At 36.2% G+C, this 16,809-nt stretch overlaps 1 protein-coding gene across 1 annotated transcript in view; it reads left to right on the plus strand.

Moving 5' to 3' along the window:
- The window catches only part of LRMDA (leucine rich melanocyte differentiation associated), a 641,585-nt gene that overhangs the window by 5,024 nt on the left and 619,752 nt on the right, over nucleotides 1-16,809 (plus strand). The gene's annotated exons all lie outside the window — the stretch shown is intronic.

Below are 16,809 nucleotides of genomic sequence, written 5' to 3' on the forward strand. Positions count from 1 at the left end.
TAAATGTAGTTAGAATTTATAAATAAATTCTAAATTTTTTTAATGTATGGATTGATTAATAATTTTATAGCATTCCCATTAATCATTAAGAAAATACTAAACAATACTCATTTTCATTTAATTGTGTGAAAAGCCTGGTGGGGTCCAGTATTGTATCTTTCAGATTTGAAACTTTGTAGGTACGTAGGGAAAAAAAAGTGGCATATAGTTATCTTTTTAAGAAAGTGTAGTTTTTTAGTGTTAGAACTGTATATTCTTTCTTTTTCCTTATTTTTCACTGGAATTCACTCAGAATCTACCTGTGAGGAGTGAGTCATGTAGAAGTAACATGCTAGTTCTCCTAGCGAGAACAGTCATGGGTTTTATCTTACGTAACGCTAATAAATGTTATCTTGAACTGCCATAAACTGAAAGACTGATTCCTGTATGCAAGAGGCAGCAGAGCAAAGGAGACACTTAATCTATGGATTGCCATTATCTTAAGCTTACCATATATTTGTCTTGTGGCTGTATACCTATGGAAACTGTAATCAGAAGAGAGATTATTGTTTATGTATTCATAGAGGGAGAAACTTTAAACTTGAAATATATCTTTAAAAAGTACTTTGGCTTTCTACAACAAATTTCTGTCAGCATATGTGTAGGTTGAATGAAGAGGACCATGGGTTTTCACTCCTGCCATGGATAAAAATGGGATTTGCTAGCATTAATAATATGCTAATATAAGGCACTTAGCTAGTCATCCTTTAAATAGGCACATAATGTACAGTAGCTTTTCGTGTCTACCACTGGATTGCTATGGTATTGGAAGAAATTGTATGATGATGACTGTGAATTGCCACATTTTAGGATTTACTAGGTGGGAAATTGAAGTTAGTTCTAAAAATTAGCGTATCAGTTTTATCGTTTGGACACAGCAGGTAAAAGCTAGGAAGAAGAGAGGAAATTGATTTGTTACTTGAGATGCTTGTGGTAGCATTTTAATCTTTGACTAAGCTATTTTCAATAAACTCTGCTGGATGTAACTTAATTTGAATCAGACCTGTAAGATTAGATGATCTGTAAAACATAAATATCTTCAACTCCAGCTGAAGTCAGTGGTGTTCAGTAGGGTCTGTGTTTGATATTTAACTTTTTCAATTGGATACTCCTGTGTAGTGGAAATGCTGAGTCATGACCTGAAGCAGTGATTGAGCACCTGGTGGGAAGGCAGGGCCAACCCAGGGGAGCTCAGGTGCATGCAATGTTCCTGAGTGACTGGAAGGAATAGAGCCAGGATCCACCCCTTTCAGACCTCATTTCAAGGTTGGCCATCTTGTTGGAGATTCCTGTTTGCTTGAGGCTCTCTAAAGGTAAGTGCCTTCTTTCCTTTATTTCTGTGCCTGTGGCTGTTGCTTTTGAGCAAGTCCTCACTTGCTGCAGCCTAGGACTTTGCTGTTTCGCTGTTATTGCTGTGCTTTCCATTACATTCTCTAACAAATGTAATTGTTACATTCTCTAACAGAAAGAGAAATACACAGTGCTGTACTTGTTAAAATCAGCACTGATTTTAACTGAACAGGATGCATATGCTCAGTCTCTTGAGGCTCTTTCTGATGGTACATGATCCTGAGGAGTGTCTCTTATAAAACTGTGACTGCTCAGTGTTCCCTGAATTTGAGCTGCGATGTCTAGTTAGCAAACAAGGGGATTTATAGGTTGTTTGGGTGTAGATACCAAATTCAATTCATGATTCTGCTCTACTGATCTTGGAGAAGTGAATTAATCTGAACTGGGTAATTATAGATTGACCGAAGGGAGAAGTTATTAGTAGTAAATAGATTAGTTTTCCTTGTATGATTCATTCTAGATCAGCATATGTGTGTGTTCTTTGAAGGAAAACAAGTATAGTGGTCATTGATTTTCTCCAAGTAGTATCTGGGCCATAGAAATGCTGAGGAGTTTATTGCTTGTTCTCAATGTCAGATGGGAAATAAGTATTTACCAACTTCTGTGTTTTTTTCATATGGGGTTTTCCATAAGCAAGGGTACTTCTGTATTTTAAAAGGAGCCACCCTCGTGTACCAACTAAACAATATATTGTGTTGCATAAGTATTAGTAGAAATTCTGAAAGCTTAACAAATTAACAATTGAGCAACAGAAGAAGCTTTTTTTCATTCTGTGGACACCAGTCACTTAATGTTGCTGTAATAAGTGTAGTTGCATGTGGAGCGAGAGAGAGATACAGTGTTTATAATGCGTTCACTTTTTGATCAGTTGGCAGCAGACAGTTCTTTCCAGGCAGTGCTGTCCTTTCAAATCCAGAAATTTTGTGTGGTTGTTGGCTTCCAGTCTTTATTGTGTGCGCTCATACATGTGCACCTAAGAGATTCTTGTCATAAAGATAGATTTCCGCTTCATGATATGTGTGCCAGAATACTTCCTTACGCAAGAAATATGTATAATATTAGACTTGATTAAAAAATTACTGTAGTGAATGTCACTGATGTTTACACCATGGTAATGTAGATTACTTGGTTGCAAAGGTTAGGATAGCGCTAAGTAAGTAATTTTGCTGCTCAAAGAACTTTTGAATTTGTCCCTTAATTTAGTATTTCAGTAGATGATGTTGTGTATTTTTGGAAAATATTTTCTTGCTGTTGTAACAAAGCAAGGAGTTTATTCTCTACCATGCAGCTTTTTTTTTTTTTTTTTTTTTTTTAAGTTGTTGAGCTAATATGTATTTAGATAATGATTTTTAAGAATTTAGGGATATTGTCTAATTTGCAATTGGCTGTGATGGCACTCCTGGCTCTAGTCTTTGGTTCTGTGATTAAGAGTGATTATATGGGTTCAGTGTTCTCATTTTTGGTGGTTTTCTTACTTGGATTGCTCGTCTTGCTTCTTGGCTATGATGAAAACAAATGAACACAAAAGAGGAGAATTAAATTGGAAGGGTCAAGTGTTTTTTTTTTTTTTTTTTTTGTCTTGGGAAATTTATATGGAGAAATAAATTTTCACCACCTACAGAATTCTTCTCAGATTTGAGTCTTCCTTGCTGTTAAATAAAAATTGGGGCCAATATAGGCACTTTGTTCTTTGCATCAGATGTTGTAAGTCTAACAATGTTAGATAAATACAAATAGTTGCTCTTTAAGAGAGCTCTCTTACTTTTTATTTTGCCTTTTTGAAGAACTGCTCTCTATCTTACATTACCCAGTGTATTGCGTGGATCCAACTCTTTTGGCAGCCAAAGCAAAGTGACTGCTGTCTCTTTCCCTCAGGAGGGAGGAGGAAAATGGGAGAGGTGAGTGGCAGAAAAGGTGGGAAAGAGGAAGAGTAGCAGCAATGAAACAAAGGGAAAATCTGGTGTGTATTTGAAGGCGTGGTGGTTGTAATCAACAAGATATAGTACAGCCCTATTCTGTCTCCTTTTCTACCGGTGGTAGACTAAATTCCTTCAACTCCAGATCATTGTAGTCCTCTTGTGAATTATTTCTTCTCATCCTGTTTTCTTTGCAAGTTTTGTTTAAACAGTTTCTAATGTGTTTTGTTGGACTGCTGAGAGGGTTGTGAAGAAGATGAAGCCAAGCTCTTGTCAGAGATGTACACCAAAAGGACTAGAGTTAGTCATTGATGGCTGCAGCAAGGGAACAGCTGTATGTAAGGAAAAAACTTCACAGTGAGAAAGATTGAGTGGAAGAGGTATTCAGGCTATAGAACCTTCATCCTGGGTGCTATTCAAACTGCAACTGGACAGAGTCCCAATCAACCTGATCTAACTGTAAAGTTGCCCTGATTTGAGCAGTGGATTGGACTAGATGACCTCTAGATGCCTCTTCCAACCTAAATTAGGCTGTGATTCTGCAGCTCTATTGGCGTGGTCGTCCGTAGCAAAATGGCCAGAATTAAAGCAGTTGTTTGGAGTTGTTAGTGATTTTCAGCTATTTTAGAAATGAACTAATACTGCGTATTTTAAATCAGGCATATTTCAGTTGCAGAGTTGTTTTGCTTTGGAATGCTACTTCTGAGTCTTATAGCAACTGTATTCGATAGTCTTCAATGGTAATAGAGTGCTGTAAGGGCCAATATTTTGTTCTGTAATATGTGGAATGCTATTCCCCAGTTTCCATTTAATGAAAGAATGGAGCACATGAAGGAAGATCACTGATTGCCTGTGCCAATGTTCCTCGGGTGCTTTGCTGAAAATAGTTTCAAAAGGGAATGTGGAACTGTTGACCATTAGAAGTTCAAGATTTCATTGGAAAAAGGTAAATAATAATTATTGGTGAAGGAAAGAAGGGAGTAAATAAGCAAAAATAACTAAAGTAGCAAGGAGAGTCTTGGATGAAATATGAAGTTTTTTTGTTGGGTACATCTTACTGTTTTGCAAAGAGAGAGAAACTATTCAAAGGTTCTTATAAGTGTTCAAGATAACCTTCTTTGTGCCAAAAGTCTCCTTTCACATTAAAGGCTAAATGCACTCAAGTGCCGAAATAACAGATGTCTGTGTTGTAAAAATAGATGCCTTGCTTTTATAAACAGCATCTACTTTTGGCCATCTTAGAAGTTCATCCTCTAATTTTGTGTTTTTAAATGCAAGCTATTTTTCTTACATAGACTTCTCCAGGCTCTAAACTGTGAGGCGGAAGGGAGAGTGAATCTTTTATCTTAGCCAATGAGGGAGGATTAATCCAATAATTGTGCTCAGGGAGATACAGATATCTCTTCCCTCTCTCTGGGGTGCAGATTATTTCTGCTAGGAGCATGAATAATTTGCACAGTGTGTGCTTATGCATATTTTCCAATGTCCGATTAAGAAGGTCTGTATATGAAAACATCTCCTTGAACTTCAATCCTAGTCTGGAATGTTCCTCCACCACTTCTGTGAGGCTGAGACTTTGTAGTGTCCTCTCTGTGGACTACAGATTGTTTATTTCCATCTTCTGCCTACTGTTTCCTTGCCAGGGGAAAATAGGCAAGCAGCAGCTTGTGACTGGGCTTCAGTTTTGCAGGGTATATTCCTCTTGGTAAGTTGAGGATGCATAGGAGAGGTTTTTTTTTTTCTTGCCACTTTCTCAGTCTGTGCAGCAATAAGAGACGCTGAGATCAGGCAGATGAACAACAAAAGGGAGATGAAAATAAAATCCAGAATTCAAAACAAAGCATGACATATATATTTTAAAAGCCTTTAGACTGATCTTTGTAGCATTTTAAAGAGTTGAAGAAAATGGACTATTGTTAAAACTTTTTGATGGTTTTATTTATAAGGTAGAAAAATATTTTCACCATAATTGGATAACTCTTAATCGTAGCAATTGCATATTTATCAGTGTGAGGGGCTGTTATTAATGTAGCTGTCATGCACAAACACATTTCTGCATTAAATCCATTTAGTATGTGCATTATTCGGTCTAGAATGTCACCAGGACATCAAAGCCCCCTTAGGCATAAGAGCACAGTGCCCTGCTGTGGCTGCAGAAAGGGCTTGATCAATAAATGTAACATGTTAATGCAGAGCAAATAGAATAAAAGATTTCTTTGACAAGACATGAAAAATCACCTTGTGGCAGCTGGCATGGTGATGCCATTTCAGCGGAGACACTAGCAAAGTTGATCTGACAAGTAAAGAGGAGAGATGATGGTTATAAGGTGCTTTTGTTTCAAACTTCTTTCTTGACCTGTCAGGTTTTGAAGGAGCCTGAATGGCCCTTTTTTGTCATGTGAAAATTGTAGTCTTAAGCAGTTATGAAGCAGTTATCTCTTCTCAAATTGTGAATGCTGCTGTTTAATTGATTCACTTAGCATTTGAAACTGTCACGCATTAATAATTGCTAAATCCTGTAGATACTGCTCCAGTGTGTCATGCTTAAATGTGTAGTTATCAGAAAATTAATATCCTTAATGAACCGATGCTTTCAAACTAGCATTGCATGAAATCTCTTTTGCCCTTTCATTTGCTGAAGGTGTATTAGTCAGTTTTCAGAGCAACCCCTTCTGGCAGTGGTGTGGTTTTATTTATTTATTTTTTTTGATGCCCGACAAATGCCAGCTTTGCTTTGGGTACATAGTGTGCTCAATGACAATAAATATAGTAATTATGCTGGAGTTAGTAATTAACATAATTATAGTCAATTACGACAAATACAGTGCAGAGCTAAATAAACGAGGGTGAGAAATTAGCAAGCGAATTGATTTACCTTACTTAGTGCTTTTTCTTGCAACTAGCAGTTGCCGATTTTCTGCACATGAAAGCGTTTTGTTTACAAATAGCTGATTGTGTTTTGAAATGGTTCTGTCTTATGGCTCTCACTCCTGTTTCCTTTACAGTGAGGTGAAGAGGACTGAAGTGTGGCATTGTGTTTAGGTGGAAGGAGCTGCTCTTCTCCTCACTGAATGCATTGTTAGAATATACGTGTACTTTATTTTATATAATCCTTACAGTATTGAGGGGCAAAAGTAGTTATTTTTCTTCACAAACCAAATACATTGCCATGGATGTTTTGGGAATATATTTGAACTCACTTAATTGTCGTGAGAATTACCTAAGACATCTATACGTACGTTTATTTATTTATTGATAATGGAGAGGTATGCATAGCACTGGATAGCTACAGAAAGAATGGAAATAGTTAAAGTAATCCAGGTGTGTTGAAACAATATGCCCTTGTTCAGCCATCACTTTCAATAATTTAGAACCACTGGACCAGCATAGAGGCATAGTATCATAACATTTGTGCACACTATAATTGCCTGTTTTGTTTCAAAATGATTTATAGTATGTTGTCTGAAATAAGAGTATTGAAGCTATGCAGTTAATCTGTTTCACTTTCCCTGTTTTGTTGTGGTTTTTCTTTCAAGCGTGACCACAGTTTACTATAGGAAAAGAAAATTAATATTTATAAGTATTGAAGATTTTATATTTTATTTTTAAAACTGAGATTCTTTTCTTACTCTAAGAATAAACAGGATAGGTTTTACAAATGTGCATAAATCCTGTACTTGAAATAGTTTATTGCTTCAAGGTAAATACAATTGTATCTAGAGACTTAACAAAGAGATAGCATTTGTTGCAGATAAGCAATCTGAAATATATACTTTCTTGATAATTTTTCTCTTGCTGTTGTGGTAATGTATCAAAATGCAGTGAATAGATTTGTGGTTCACGAGGTGGGTGCTTAAAAGTCTACCCTTAAGGGATGTCCCATGGTAAAGCACAAGATGCTCATTGTTTGTTTTTTTTTTTTTTTTTTTTAAGTAACGTTGAAATGATATGAGTGTCTGATGAATAAAATGTACATTGACACTGCTAGGAGTAGTTGCTTTCAGAATTGATCCATTTGGAAATCAATTCACTAAATGAAATATTTATATACAAGGAGTCATTTAAATTATTTAAAATTAACAGATGCAATAGTTTTCCAGATGAAATCTTACATGTGTATTAATCATTATGGACTACATTATGCATAATTATCTTTCTATTAAAATGATTATAAAATAGTTGTGTCCTGTTAGGCTGAAGACAAAGATGATGACTCCCAGGATAAAACCCTGGGAGTTGTATAAGAAAAAGTTTTAGAGGTGTATGTCTATTGAAAAAATGGAAGGCGAGTATTACCAATAATAAGAAGGATTTCTGATTTCAAACATTGTACTTTGAGTATTGATCAAACTGTAACCAAAATTAAATGAAGTCCTTGCTGTTTTTTTTTCCTTCTTTTTCCCTCTTTCTATGCTGCCTCCTCTTGAAAAGTGATGTATCAACAGGAACCAGATGTGATCTGAGTAATGTGTAAGGAGAACTTATTCAAAGTTTCCAAAAGAAGAAAATATAATAATATAAAGTACTACTAAGTGTTACTATGTCTCACGTGTAGCAGCGTTGCCTCTGTTTTGTTATTTTGTCAGCTTAAAATCTGCTTGTGGAATATTTGCGGTTTCAGAATATTTTCTGTATATGCTTTTGTTGCTTGTATGTCTTTCTGCTGTCTTCCTTGTAGTCATTGCTTTATTGTTGATGTGAAGGGGACCAGTGAATGAACTAATTTTAAAAATATCAAGTCTGTGGCTTACGGTATGTATTTAAATACTACACTTTCATCTCCTCATACTGCACAAGGGACCAAAGTGTTTTTTTTTTCAATAGCGAAGTTAATTTTCCATATCTTTGCAGATATGTAAAGGGACAAAGAGTATACAATAAATTGTCTTATTTCAGTTTTGTACTTGTAGCTTTTATCTTCTGTAGTTCCAACAGCATCTCTTTCTGTCCATTGATCCTTGCTTGACTTTTTATGGCCACATAGTCACTAACAGACTGTGAAAACTCTGTAATATATATACCTCTGACCCCTAGTGCTAGACATTATCCATTGATTTACTGTATCTGACAGATCAGAACATAACACTGTATTCTTCTGCTTTTCTCAAGAAGACTTAACATTGTAGAAAGAGTTGTTTTGAGAGTACATCACACGGCAGAATTGGGCAAAAACTTGTTACGCCGACATGTCCTCAAAGGTTCACGTGTGTCCATGTTTTGTAGTAGAGAATTCCTGGCAGGATAACTGGAGCTATTAAATTACATGAAAGTAAACACAGTATGAGATTTGCCATTAAATAGAGTAAGTCAGTGAGCTTGAACTATTATATCCTTAACTGTAACTAGTGAATGTTAGCATGATGGTTACTGAAAGTTTTCTTGGTGATATCCATCTTCATGGGACTGTTGCAAAGTCATGAGTAAAGGTGAAGTCTGTACTTCTTGACGAAGGTGAGTAATAAAGTTCCTCAGACTTCAGCAGAGATGAGATGTCACATTAGGCATCTATTGAGTCAAGGCTTGTTCACTGCATTTCCCAGGGAACTGATGATCATATCACATAATATTCTTTATATTTGAGTAAATGGGGAGTGAACTGCTTTTTCTTGGTCTGGTTTCCTGCATGAAATTTTAAGTGGGTTTTGTTAGAGACATTGCAGGCTGAATCCATGTCTTTCTGTGCTTACTCTCTGGATTTCTGGAGGGCTTTATTCATTGGAACGGTCGTGTCAGTTCCTCTTGCAAGACCTGTAACCGCTCATAAACAACAACAAAGAAGTTGTCTGGCAGGAATCTGTATTGGATTTAGAGAAAATCAGTTATTCAGTGAATGGAAGAGTACTGCAATAAGTAGGAAAAATATTGGCATTTGGAGAAGAAGTAGCTTAATGCATTTGCCTTTGCTTTCAAAGAAAGTTTGTCTATACAGTGCAAGTAATGATTTGGGGATTTCTTCTTTTATAGTTTATAGTTATCTGGAGTTTGAGGCAAGGAACTGTGTTTTTTTTTTTTTTTTTTTTTATTGCATTGGGGGTTAAATAAAGGGATATATGAAGAGCATGTTATAGGTATAATAATCAGATGGCTCTTTCTTTCTTTCTGACTTTCCTAATCTCTCTTACTCTAAAACAGTATTTCCTCATGATCGCTGTTATGAAACGAGTGAAGGCCTGCAGAAATAACTTATCTGAGGACACGAAGCTTGACTGAAAGGAAGAACCTGCATTAACTCTGAAGCTATTGTCTTTTGCTCTCTGTTTTGTTGGAAGGTATCTTCTCTGTTTGACTGAGAAGGCAAGATTCTCAACGCCTAACTGCAGCTGTTAAGAACTTGATTAGTCTTGCTTACCATCACTGAGTAAGAAGGGCTTCTGTCTTCCAGTATTCAACAAACCTGCTGAGTGATTATGCTACACTAGCTAGCTTGGACTTGGCATAAAAAATCTATCAGATGCTTCTGTTCATTTATTGCTTGTTTACTATATTTTGTTTTCTGTGGCTTGTGCCATTTTTGAGATCTTACATTTTTATGTAAATCAACTTTACATTATTTGGAGATGGTTTTTCGGTTGAAAAAAAAACAACCCCAAGACCCTTAGCTAGTGCAAGTGTGAAGAATGAGTATCATGAAAGTGTAAAAGGGCTGTGCGTTGTACTCGAGCTAACGAGCCAGCCTGTCAAATCAGACATGTTAAACAATAATTATACTGTCTTTAAGGTCATAGCTGATGCAGTGCTGTAGCTCAGTTCCTGGCTCTTACTGTGAACTGAAGCTGGCAGTCGTGGAGCTTGGTGGTTTTGTTTTGTTTCATATTGTCTGTCGTCTTGATCATGCTTGCATCATGATGAGTGAGTTGCTCCCTGGAAGAGATAGAAGATCTGCTGGCTGTCATTTCTTTTCTTTACAATTTGTTCTCCATTTTTATCTTCATTTGCCTACTGAGTCCATTAATGGAAGCAGTGAATATTCTTCATATGACATTGCCATAAGAGTTTGTACTTTTTTGAAGCCATCTAGTAGCTCACATTTGTGTTTACTTTTGCTATGCTAAAAATTTATAGTAATCTCTTTTAAAAGAAAAGAGACAAATTGGAGATGCAAAAATGAGTCATACTATAAGACAGTTATAATCTATCCAAAACTCAGGACAGTTGGTAACGTTCTTGCTCATTGGATGGAATACCATTGAACTGTAGAATAGATGGTCTTCAAATGCTAAAGTGTAATATTTTCTCCTGCACTGTTGGTATCTAAGCTGCACTTAGGTAGTAGTACCTGAATGCATACACACCTCCAGTTCGTTTCTTCACTGAAAGAATAGTGTGTGGGGAATGCTGCTTTCAGAGATAGTTTGCTGGCATCAGACACACACACACACACACACACACACACACACACATACACACATAAACACACACACACATACACGTGTACACAGCTTAATGTCTTTATATATAAATGTGTGTATGTTATTTTTAATACATAAAAATTTGGGGGGGTGATCTAGTATTTAGTCTACTTTGATTTAATAGTTGAAATATGGCTTTGTCACTAATAACCTTCTCGTACTCAACATAGGAAGAAATAATGTATTACTTAAGGATTATTAATAAAAAGGAAACACATCAGTGATGGGAGAAAGAACTGAGCTGATAGATGAAAAGAAAAGTGGTCTCAGAATGAAAAAATGCTGAAATAACTCAAGAAATATAAGGTTTAATAAAAAAAGAACTTGGACAAATATCTGTCTTCCTTGCGATTGCTTTATCCAAAGCTACCTTCATACTTGCAAGGTTTTGTTATTTTTAAACTCCTTTCTCCGCAGACTTCAGAAGTACTCTGTATTGGTCTTGGCATCAGCTCTTATTGAGGTTGATAGGTGGAAAGCTACATCGATGTGATGTTTTTATGTTAGTGGTGATTGATGCATATCTTGTATTATGGACTGTTTGGCATAGGTACAGCATCACTGTTTGATCTTAGTAAAAGTAAGGCTCTTTATCAATATTGCTGTTGTGAAGACTAGAGCAAGAACGTTTGGCTTATTACTTGTCAACACCTTTTTTTTTTTCTTCTTTTTGTAAAATTAAAGGAGCTAGAATAGGAGGTGGTCTTTTCTAAATCCATATGAAGCTTAAGTGCTTCATTCTTTCATTTTTGTATAATGTAGTTAGTGTACTGATATAAATGCTCAGTCCTTAATTTCTATGTTTGCATTAAGCATCTGTTTCTAGGGATTGCTTTGCTGAATGTTAAAAGATGTGGAGTGTGTAGTTAAAATGCACTTAATGATATTGAAAATGTGATTCACATTTTATAAACCAACTGCTTTTGCTACTTGGCTGTCGGGCCAATTGGTGCTGTTAGTTCCTTGTGAACACTTGGAAAGACATTGTAGTACTTAACGTTTTTGAACTGCTTTTAGAAATTTGAGCTGCCTTTCCCTTAGAATATTAATCTATGATCAGATATGCCAATAGGGAACTCGATGAATTTTGCAGAAAAGCTACATATTACCTACACTTCATAAGTTCATGAATTGTATTTTCCAGCAGTTAGTTTGAAGATCAGTTATCATTTGTATTCTTTGTAAGAGAAGCTTGTACTTGCAGTGAATTACACCACTTTTTAAGTATCAATGTAGATATTTACTAATCATCAGTATATATATTTTTTCTGCATGATCTCAAGACCAGTTTTTAATTGTTTGAAGCATCCAATTATGTATTTGGAGCAACAGAGCAGCTTTTTTTGACCAGGGTATGGTTAGAGTGATAAAGTTTTATTTTGGTGACTGTAGTTTGGTCATGTGCTAAGTGCTGAAAATGTTTCTGCAATTGAGTGTAAAATCTCTTAATGCACAGGGAAATCATGTAGCAAAAGTGTATGCAAAACATCTTGCATGTCAAGGGACTATCATCTGCTGCAGTGCCATGACTCTACAAGGCCACGTGGGTACATCAACTCTGGGTAAGGATGTTGTGTTTTAGGCTTCTGCACTTTGAAGACCTTTTTGCTGGAAGAAAAATGAAAACTTGACCTGGTTATATAAGCGATAAAAGGTACTCATTATTTTGAAGTGCTTGAAGGCAGAGGGAAGAGGCATTCTAGAAGTGCCAGGGATTAGCAGTATAAATGAATGTTCAGAAAACTCTGGTTCCAACACAATTAGATTAAGATTATTTGACAGTCTAGTGTCTGGATGGTAAAATTACAGCTGCTTAAAGATCTGAATTCTTTCTTTTTCAACCTATTAACTTGCATTTAATACATTTTTTATCTTGGGCAGTGAAGTACTTTGGAATAGCAGAGAAACAGTTGTGTGACTGTGATTACATTGAGTGACTTTGGGGGGGAAAAAAACATGGACAAATATGGTTTTTCAAGGAATGGAAACTAGCCAGTTGGAGTGTGTGTGTGTGTGTGTGTGTGTGTGTGTGTGTGTGTGTGTGTGTGTGTGTGTGCCTGGTTTACTTCTTTCCATCTCACTTTTCCTACTTTTCTTCTTCCCCACTTCAGCTCCTTAAATCAGAGGAAAGATGCTGAAGGTGTTGTAGGCTAGCTGTGTTTTGTTGCTGTCTGGGAGATGTGGGTGCAACATGAGGTTCTCCTTTCCTTCCAGAACCTGCAAATTCTCTCTTAAGGTCACTGTTTTGTTTGTAGTCAGGAACTAGGCATTAAGTAGCTCAGCTGTTCCTGTGGAGTGTTAGTTCCAGTTTTATCAGGTGCACAACTACTTAATTGTTTCTAACCTAAGTGGGGGAGTGTCAGAGTATTGTACTTTTACTGTTAATGCTTTGGCTTCCTTTAAGTAAGTCATATCAATGAATGGTTTGTTACTACTGCTGATAATAAGGCTTTTCAAATGTCATATGACATATCTCTAATGAGAATCTATTTCAACCCATTTAATATAGGCTTCTACTTAGTCACCAAATGAGAGACTCTGGCCACTGCAACCTCAGGTGTTTTGAAACAAGAGCTTCATCTGCGTTTAAATGACTAAGCAACAGGAAAAGGATTTTCTTAGGTTGAGCCACGGACTAATGTGTTACTCTGGATTTTTTTTTTTTGCTATCATTTGTCTTGCTTTTTACTAATTGGTTAATGGAAGAAGAACAGATACTTGGCTGTACCAAGCTAAATGTAATGGGCGATTATTTCTTTGCATGTTGTAGTACAGCAGACGATAATCTTGATTAACTCTGGTGCTTAAGGCCAAAGCGAAAGGGTGAAGTCAGCTTTAAGTTACTGTCCTGCACTTTGTTTCCATCGTCCCTTCTGTGTGGAAACAGAAGTGTACTGGAAGCAATTAAGACTAATGTGGGAGGGAAGAGTAGAGCTAGAACCCCATCAGCGTAGCTGGTGACGATTAAGTTGGCGATTAAGTATCATTTAAGATACATTTAAAGCATAGCTTGTTGCTATTTTTTGCCCCAGAATGAATAAATAACTGATGTTGTATTAAATACGTGTTACTAGTAGGCAGAGTAGTGTCAGAATTATTCAGTAAGCTTAATTGTATTCACAGAAGCATCAAGTGTTTCAGGCCTGTACCTTTTGTTTAATATGGTATCAGGAATTCTGAGTTCCATATAAGTCTCATTCTTAAATGATAATTCTTACTGTGTTCTCAACCTTTTTCTCCTAGTGAAAATGCACAAGTCTGCCAAAAAAAAAAAAAAAAAAGATACATAGGTACAGATTTACCCATGTAAAAGAGATTTGATTTCTTAATTTTTTTTCTGCTGCTTTTCAAGCCTTTTACTCCTTGCAGAAGAAAAAAATTTCCTTTTCATAGAGTTTCTATTCTGAAATAAGAGAATTCCTTGTTTGGATCTATCTAGTTGAATAGAACTAACCTTGTTCATATTCTAGTCTGTTCACATTGGCGCATACATGTAGAAAGCTATATGTTATTCATTTCAATCCTGTGCAGGTCTGTTTTTCTGCAATGTGTATAAATCCCTTTGTGCTACAGAGCCTTTTATTTATTTATATTAAGGCCTTCTTGTCTCCTTAAATGATCATTGAACAGAGAAAGTAAATTGCTGTTGAAATCCTCTCACTGATGATTTCAGCTAGACCAAGTGGTAGTCTATTAAAAACAAACACCTTCCTTCCCTTTTTACTGTCTAACTGACAGAGTGTATAAGAGTGGAAAGCTTTGACCCCAGAAGGCTTTGAATGATAGACTCTTTTCAGATTCTTGTGTAAATCATGCTAAGACCCAATATGTAGGCTTGACAGTTCTTCTCTGAGTTTGACATTGCAACTTAGAGCTTTTATGTTATTTAAATGTACTAAAATGCACCCTGAATAAAACTACAGGTGCTGATACACTTCTATTAGAGCATAGTAATACTTGGCTTGGAAAAACTCCGAAGCTGGTGAAAGAGTTAAGCAAAGCAGCCAGAAACCATTTTCAGCTTTTACTTTGCAGATACAACCTTTTAAGCATACCTACATTTACCTGCAATGGCAATCGTTTTGCATTTTAATGACAAATCAAGTACGCTAACTTGCATTTGAAACGAAAGTGCCTTAAATGTCTCTGGCTGTCAGAATGAGATGTTAGGAGCTTGATGAAAAGAGAACAAAGAAGACAAAGTATGAAGCCTAGATACAGTGCAAAATGAAATAAAACCTTGTATGGCCTGTCAGGGGTGTCAGTTGATATTCCTATCTAAAGCACATTATAGTATTACTTTGCAGCTCATAGCTTACTCATCTGTCTTTTTTAATTCATCACATTCTAGCCCACATCTTTTAAGTCCCATGTGTCAACAATGGAAGAAATCTGTTAATTGACAAATGAGTGTCACAAATGTGAATTGGTGCCTTTACATCAGAGGCAGGTAGTCTCTGTTGTTTTTTGTCGGCTCTATTATTGGCATAAGCCAGTGTAAGACATCTGTCTTTGCCAGAATGAGAGATGACAGCCAAAGAAGGGCTGTCATTGTTTTAGTGCATGTTCATTCTGCTGAGATACTGTATAAAGATAAAATGTCAGTTAAAAGAATATGAAAAACTATTGGGAGGAAGTCCTTAAATTACTTGGGAAGGGGACCCGGGAATTGGTGCCAGAAATGGAATCGAACGTTCCAGTTTGCATCTATCACATCAATTTAAAAATAATACTTTCTGAGTAACTGGGTCAGTTTATAAGGCGTTTAGGAAAACGTTAGGCTGTGTTGGCATAATTAGCTCATAAGATGGAAAGAAAAAACACACCTCCACAGGATATGAGTTTATTTATTACAAGTTCATTTTTTCAGACATCTATAGAATTGTCTCAATAAAAATACGCTCTGTAGCATCTCTGGCGTTGATTTGCATCTGTTTTGAAATACTGAAATTGCTCTTTTCCAATTGCTTTTTCTGTTATATTTCTATTTTAGATTGATGAATAACATAATGAAATAAAAAGCATAGCCAGCTGTGAGTTGATGAGACATTTAATAGGAAGAAAATTATTAACATGGTTCTGGGGTGTCTAGAGGGTGTAAACTACACAAGTTACTCCCAAATGACTAAATTTCTTTATTGCAGTAAATGATTTTTTAATACTGGATAGTAAAAAAGAAAGGAGGAGGGTATTTTAATGGAAGAGGTGAAAAAGAGGAATAGAGCAAAAAATATTATGAAAGACCATCCTCCTCCTCTCTATTTCATGTAAAAACAATCATAAGATAGATCAGTGTTAATCTACTTTAACAAGAATATGATCCAAGACACTGCCATTGTGCCCCTGCCCATTCCAAAATGACCTGTGACTTGAGCTTCGGAATGACCTTCTCTCAGCTTTTGTTTTTGTGGATTGAGTTGACAGAATCCAGTGAAGGACTAAATCTTGAACTATACTGAGGTAGCACGTGTTGAAATTTTGTGATGTTTCTAAATAATAAATTATGTACATCTCACTGAAAGTAGCATCTATTTATTTCCATGGACTACAGCAGATACAAAGAGCACAGTAATGCTGTTTGATTGAGCAAATTCTCTGCCACTCCTTTCAAGGTAGTCACCATTATTAGCTGATTTGCATGGATGAGCCGATAGATATACTCTTTATTTTGTGATGTGGCAGCTGTGCATTGCTGTCTAGAATGTGACTTGTCTTTCACGTTGCTGTCACTACTGCTAAAATACATCGCCCATTGCCTTACAGTGCTGATAGCCACTGTTTGGTCTCCATAAATGTTCAGCAAGGGTCAATGAATGTTAATAGGTGCCATTTTTTTCTGCATAGAGGAATTCAGTGACACACCTTGGCTTCATCTGTACTTCTGTGTTGGATGCCATTGTCAGTCTGTCCATCTGCTGCCATCTGTGACATGGCAACAACATGTAATGGAATACTGACAGGATGGTTCAGCCTCTACTGTCATACCACTAACATCCACTTCTGATATTCTGGGTCACCATAATAAAATAGGATGCATTTCTTTTGGAGCAGCCTATATGTTAAGTGTCTTAGTTTTAGAATTACTTGTTCTTGCA

The sequence above is a fragment of the Tympanuchus pallidicinctus genome, unplaced genomic scaffold, assembly GCF_026119805.1.
Source record: "Tympanuchus pallidicinctus isolate F22 unplaced genomic scaffold, pur_lepc_1.0 scaffold16, whole genome shotgun sequence".
Taxonomy (NCBI): Eukaryota; Metazoa; Chordata; class Aves; order Galliformes; family Phasianidae; genus Tympanuchus; species Tympanuchus pallidicinctus.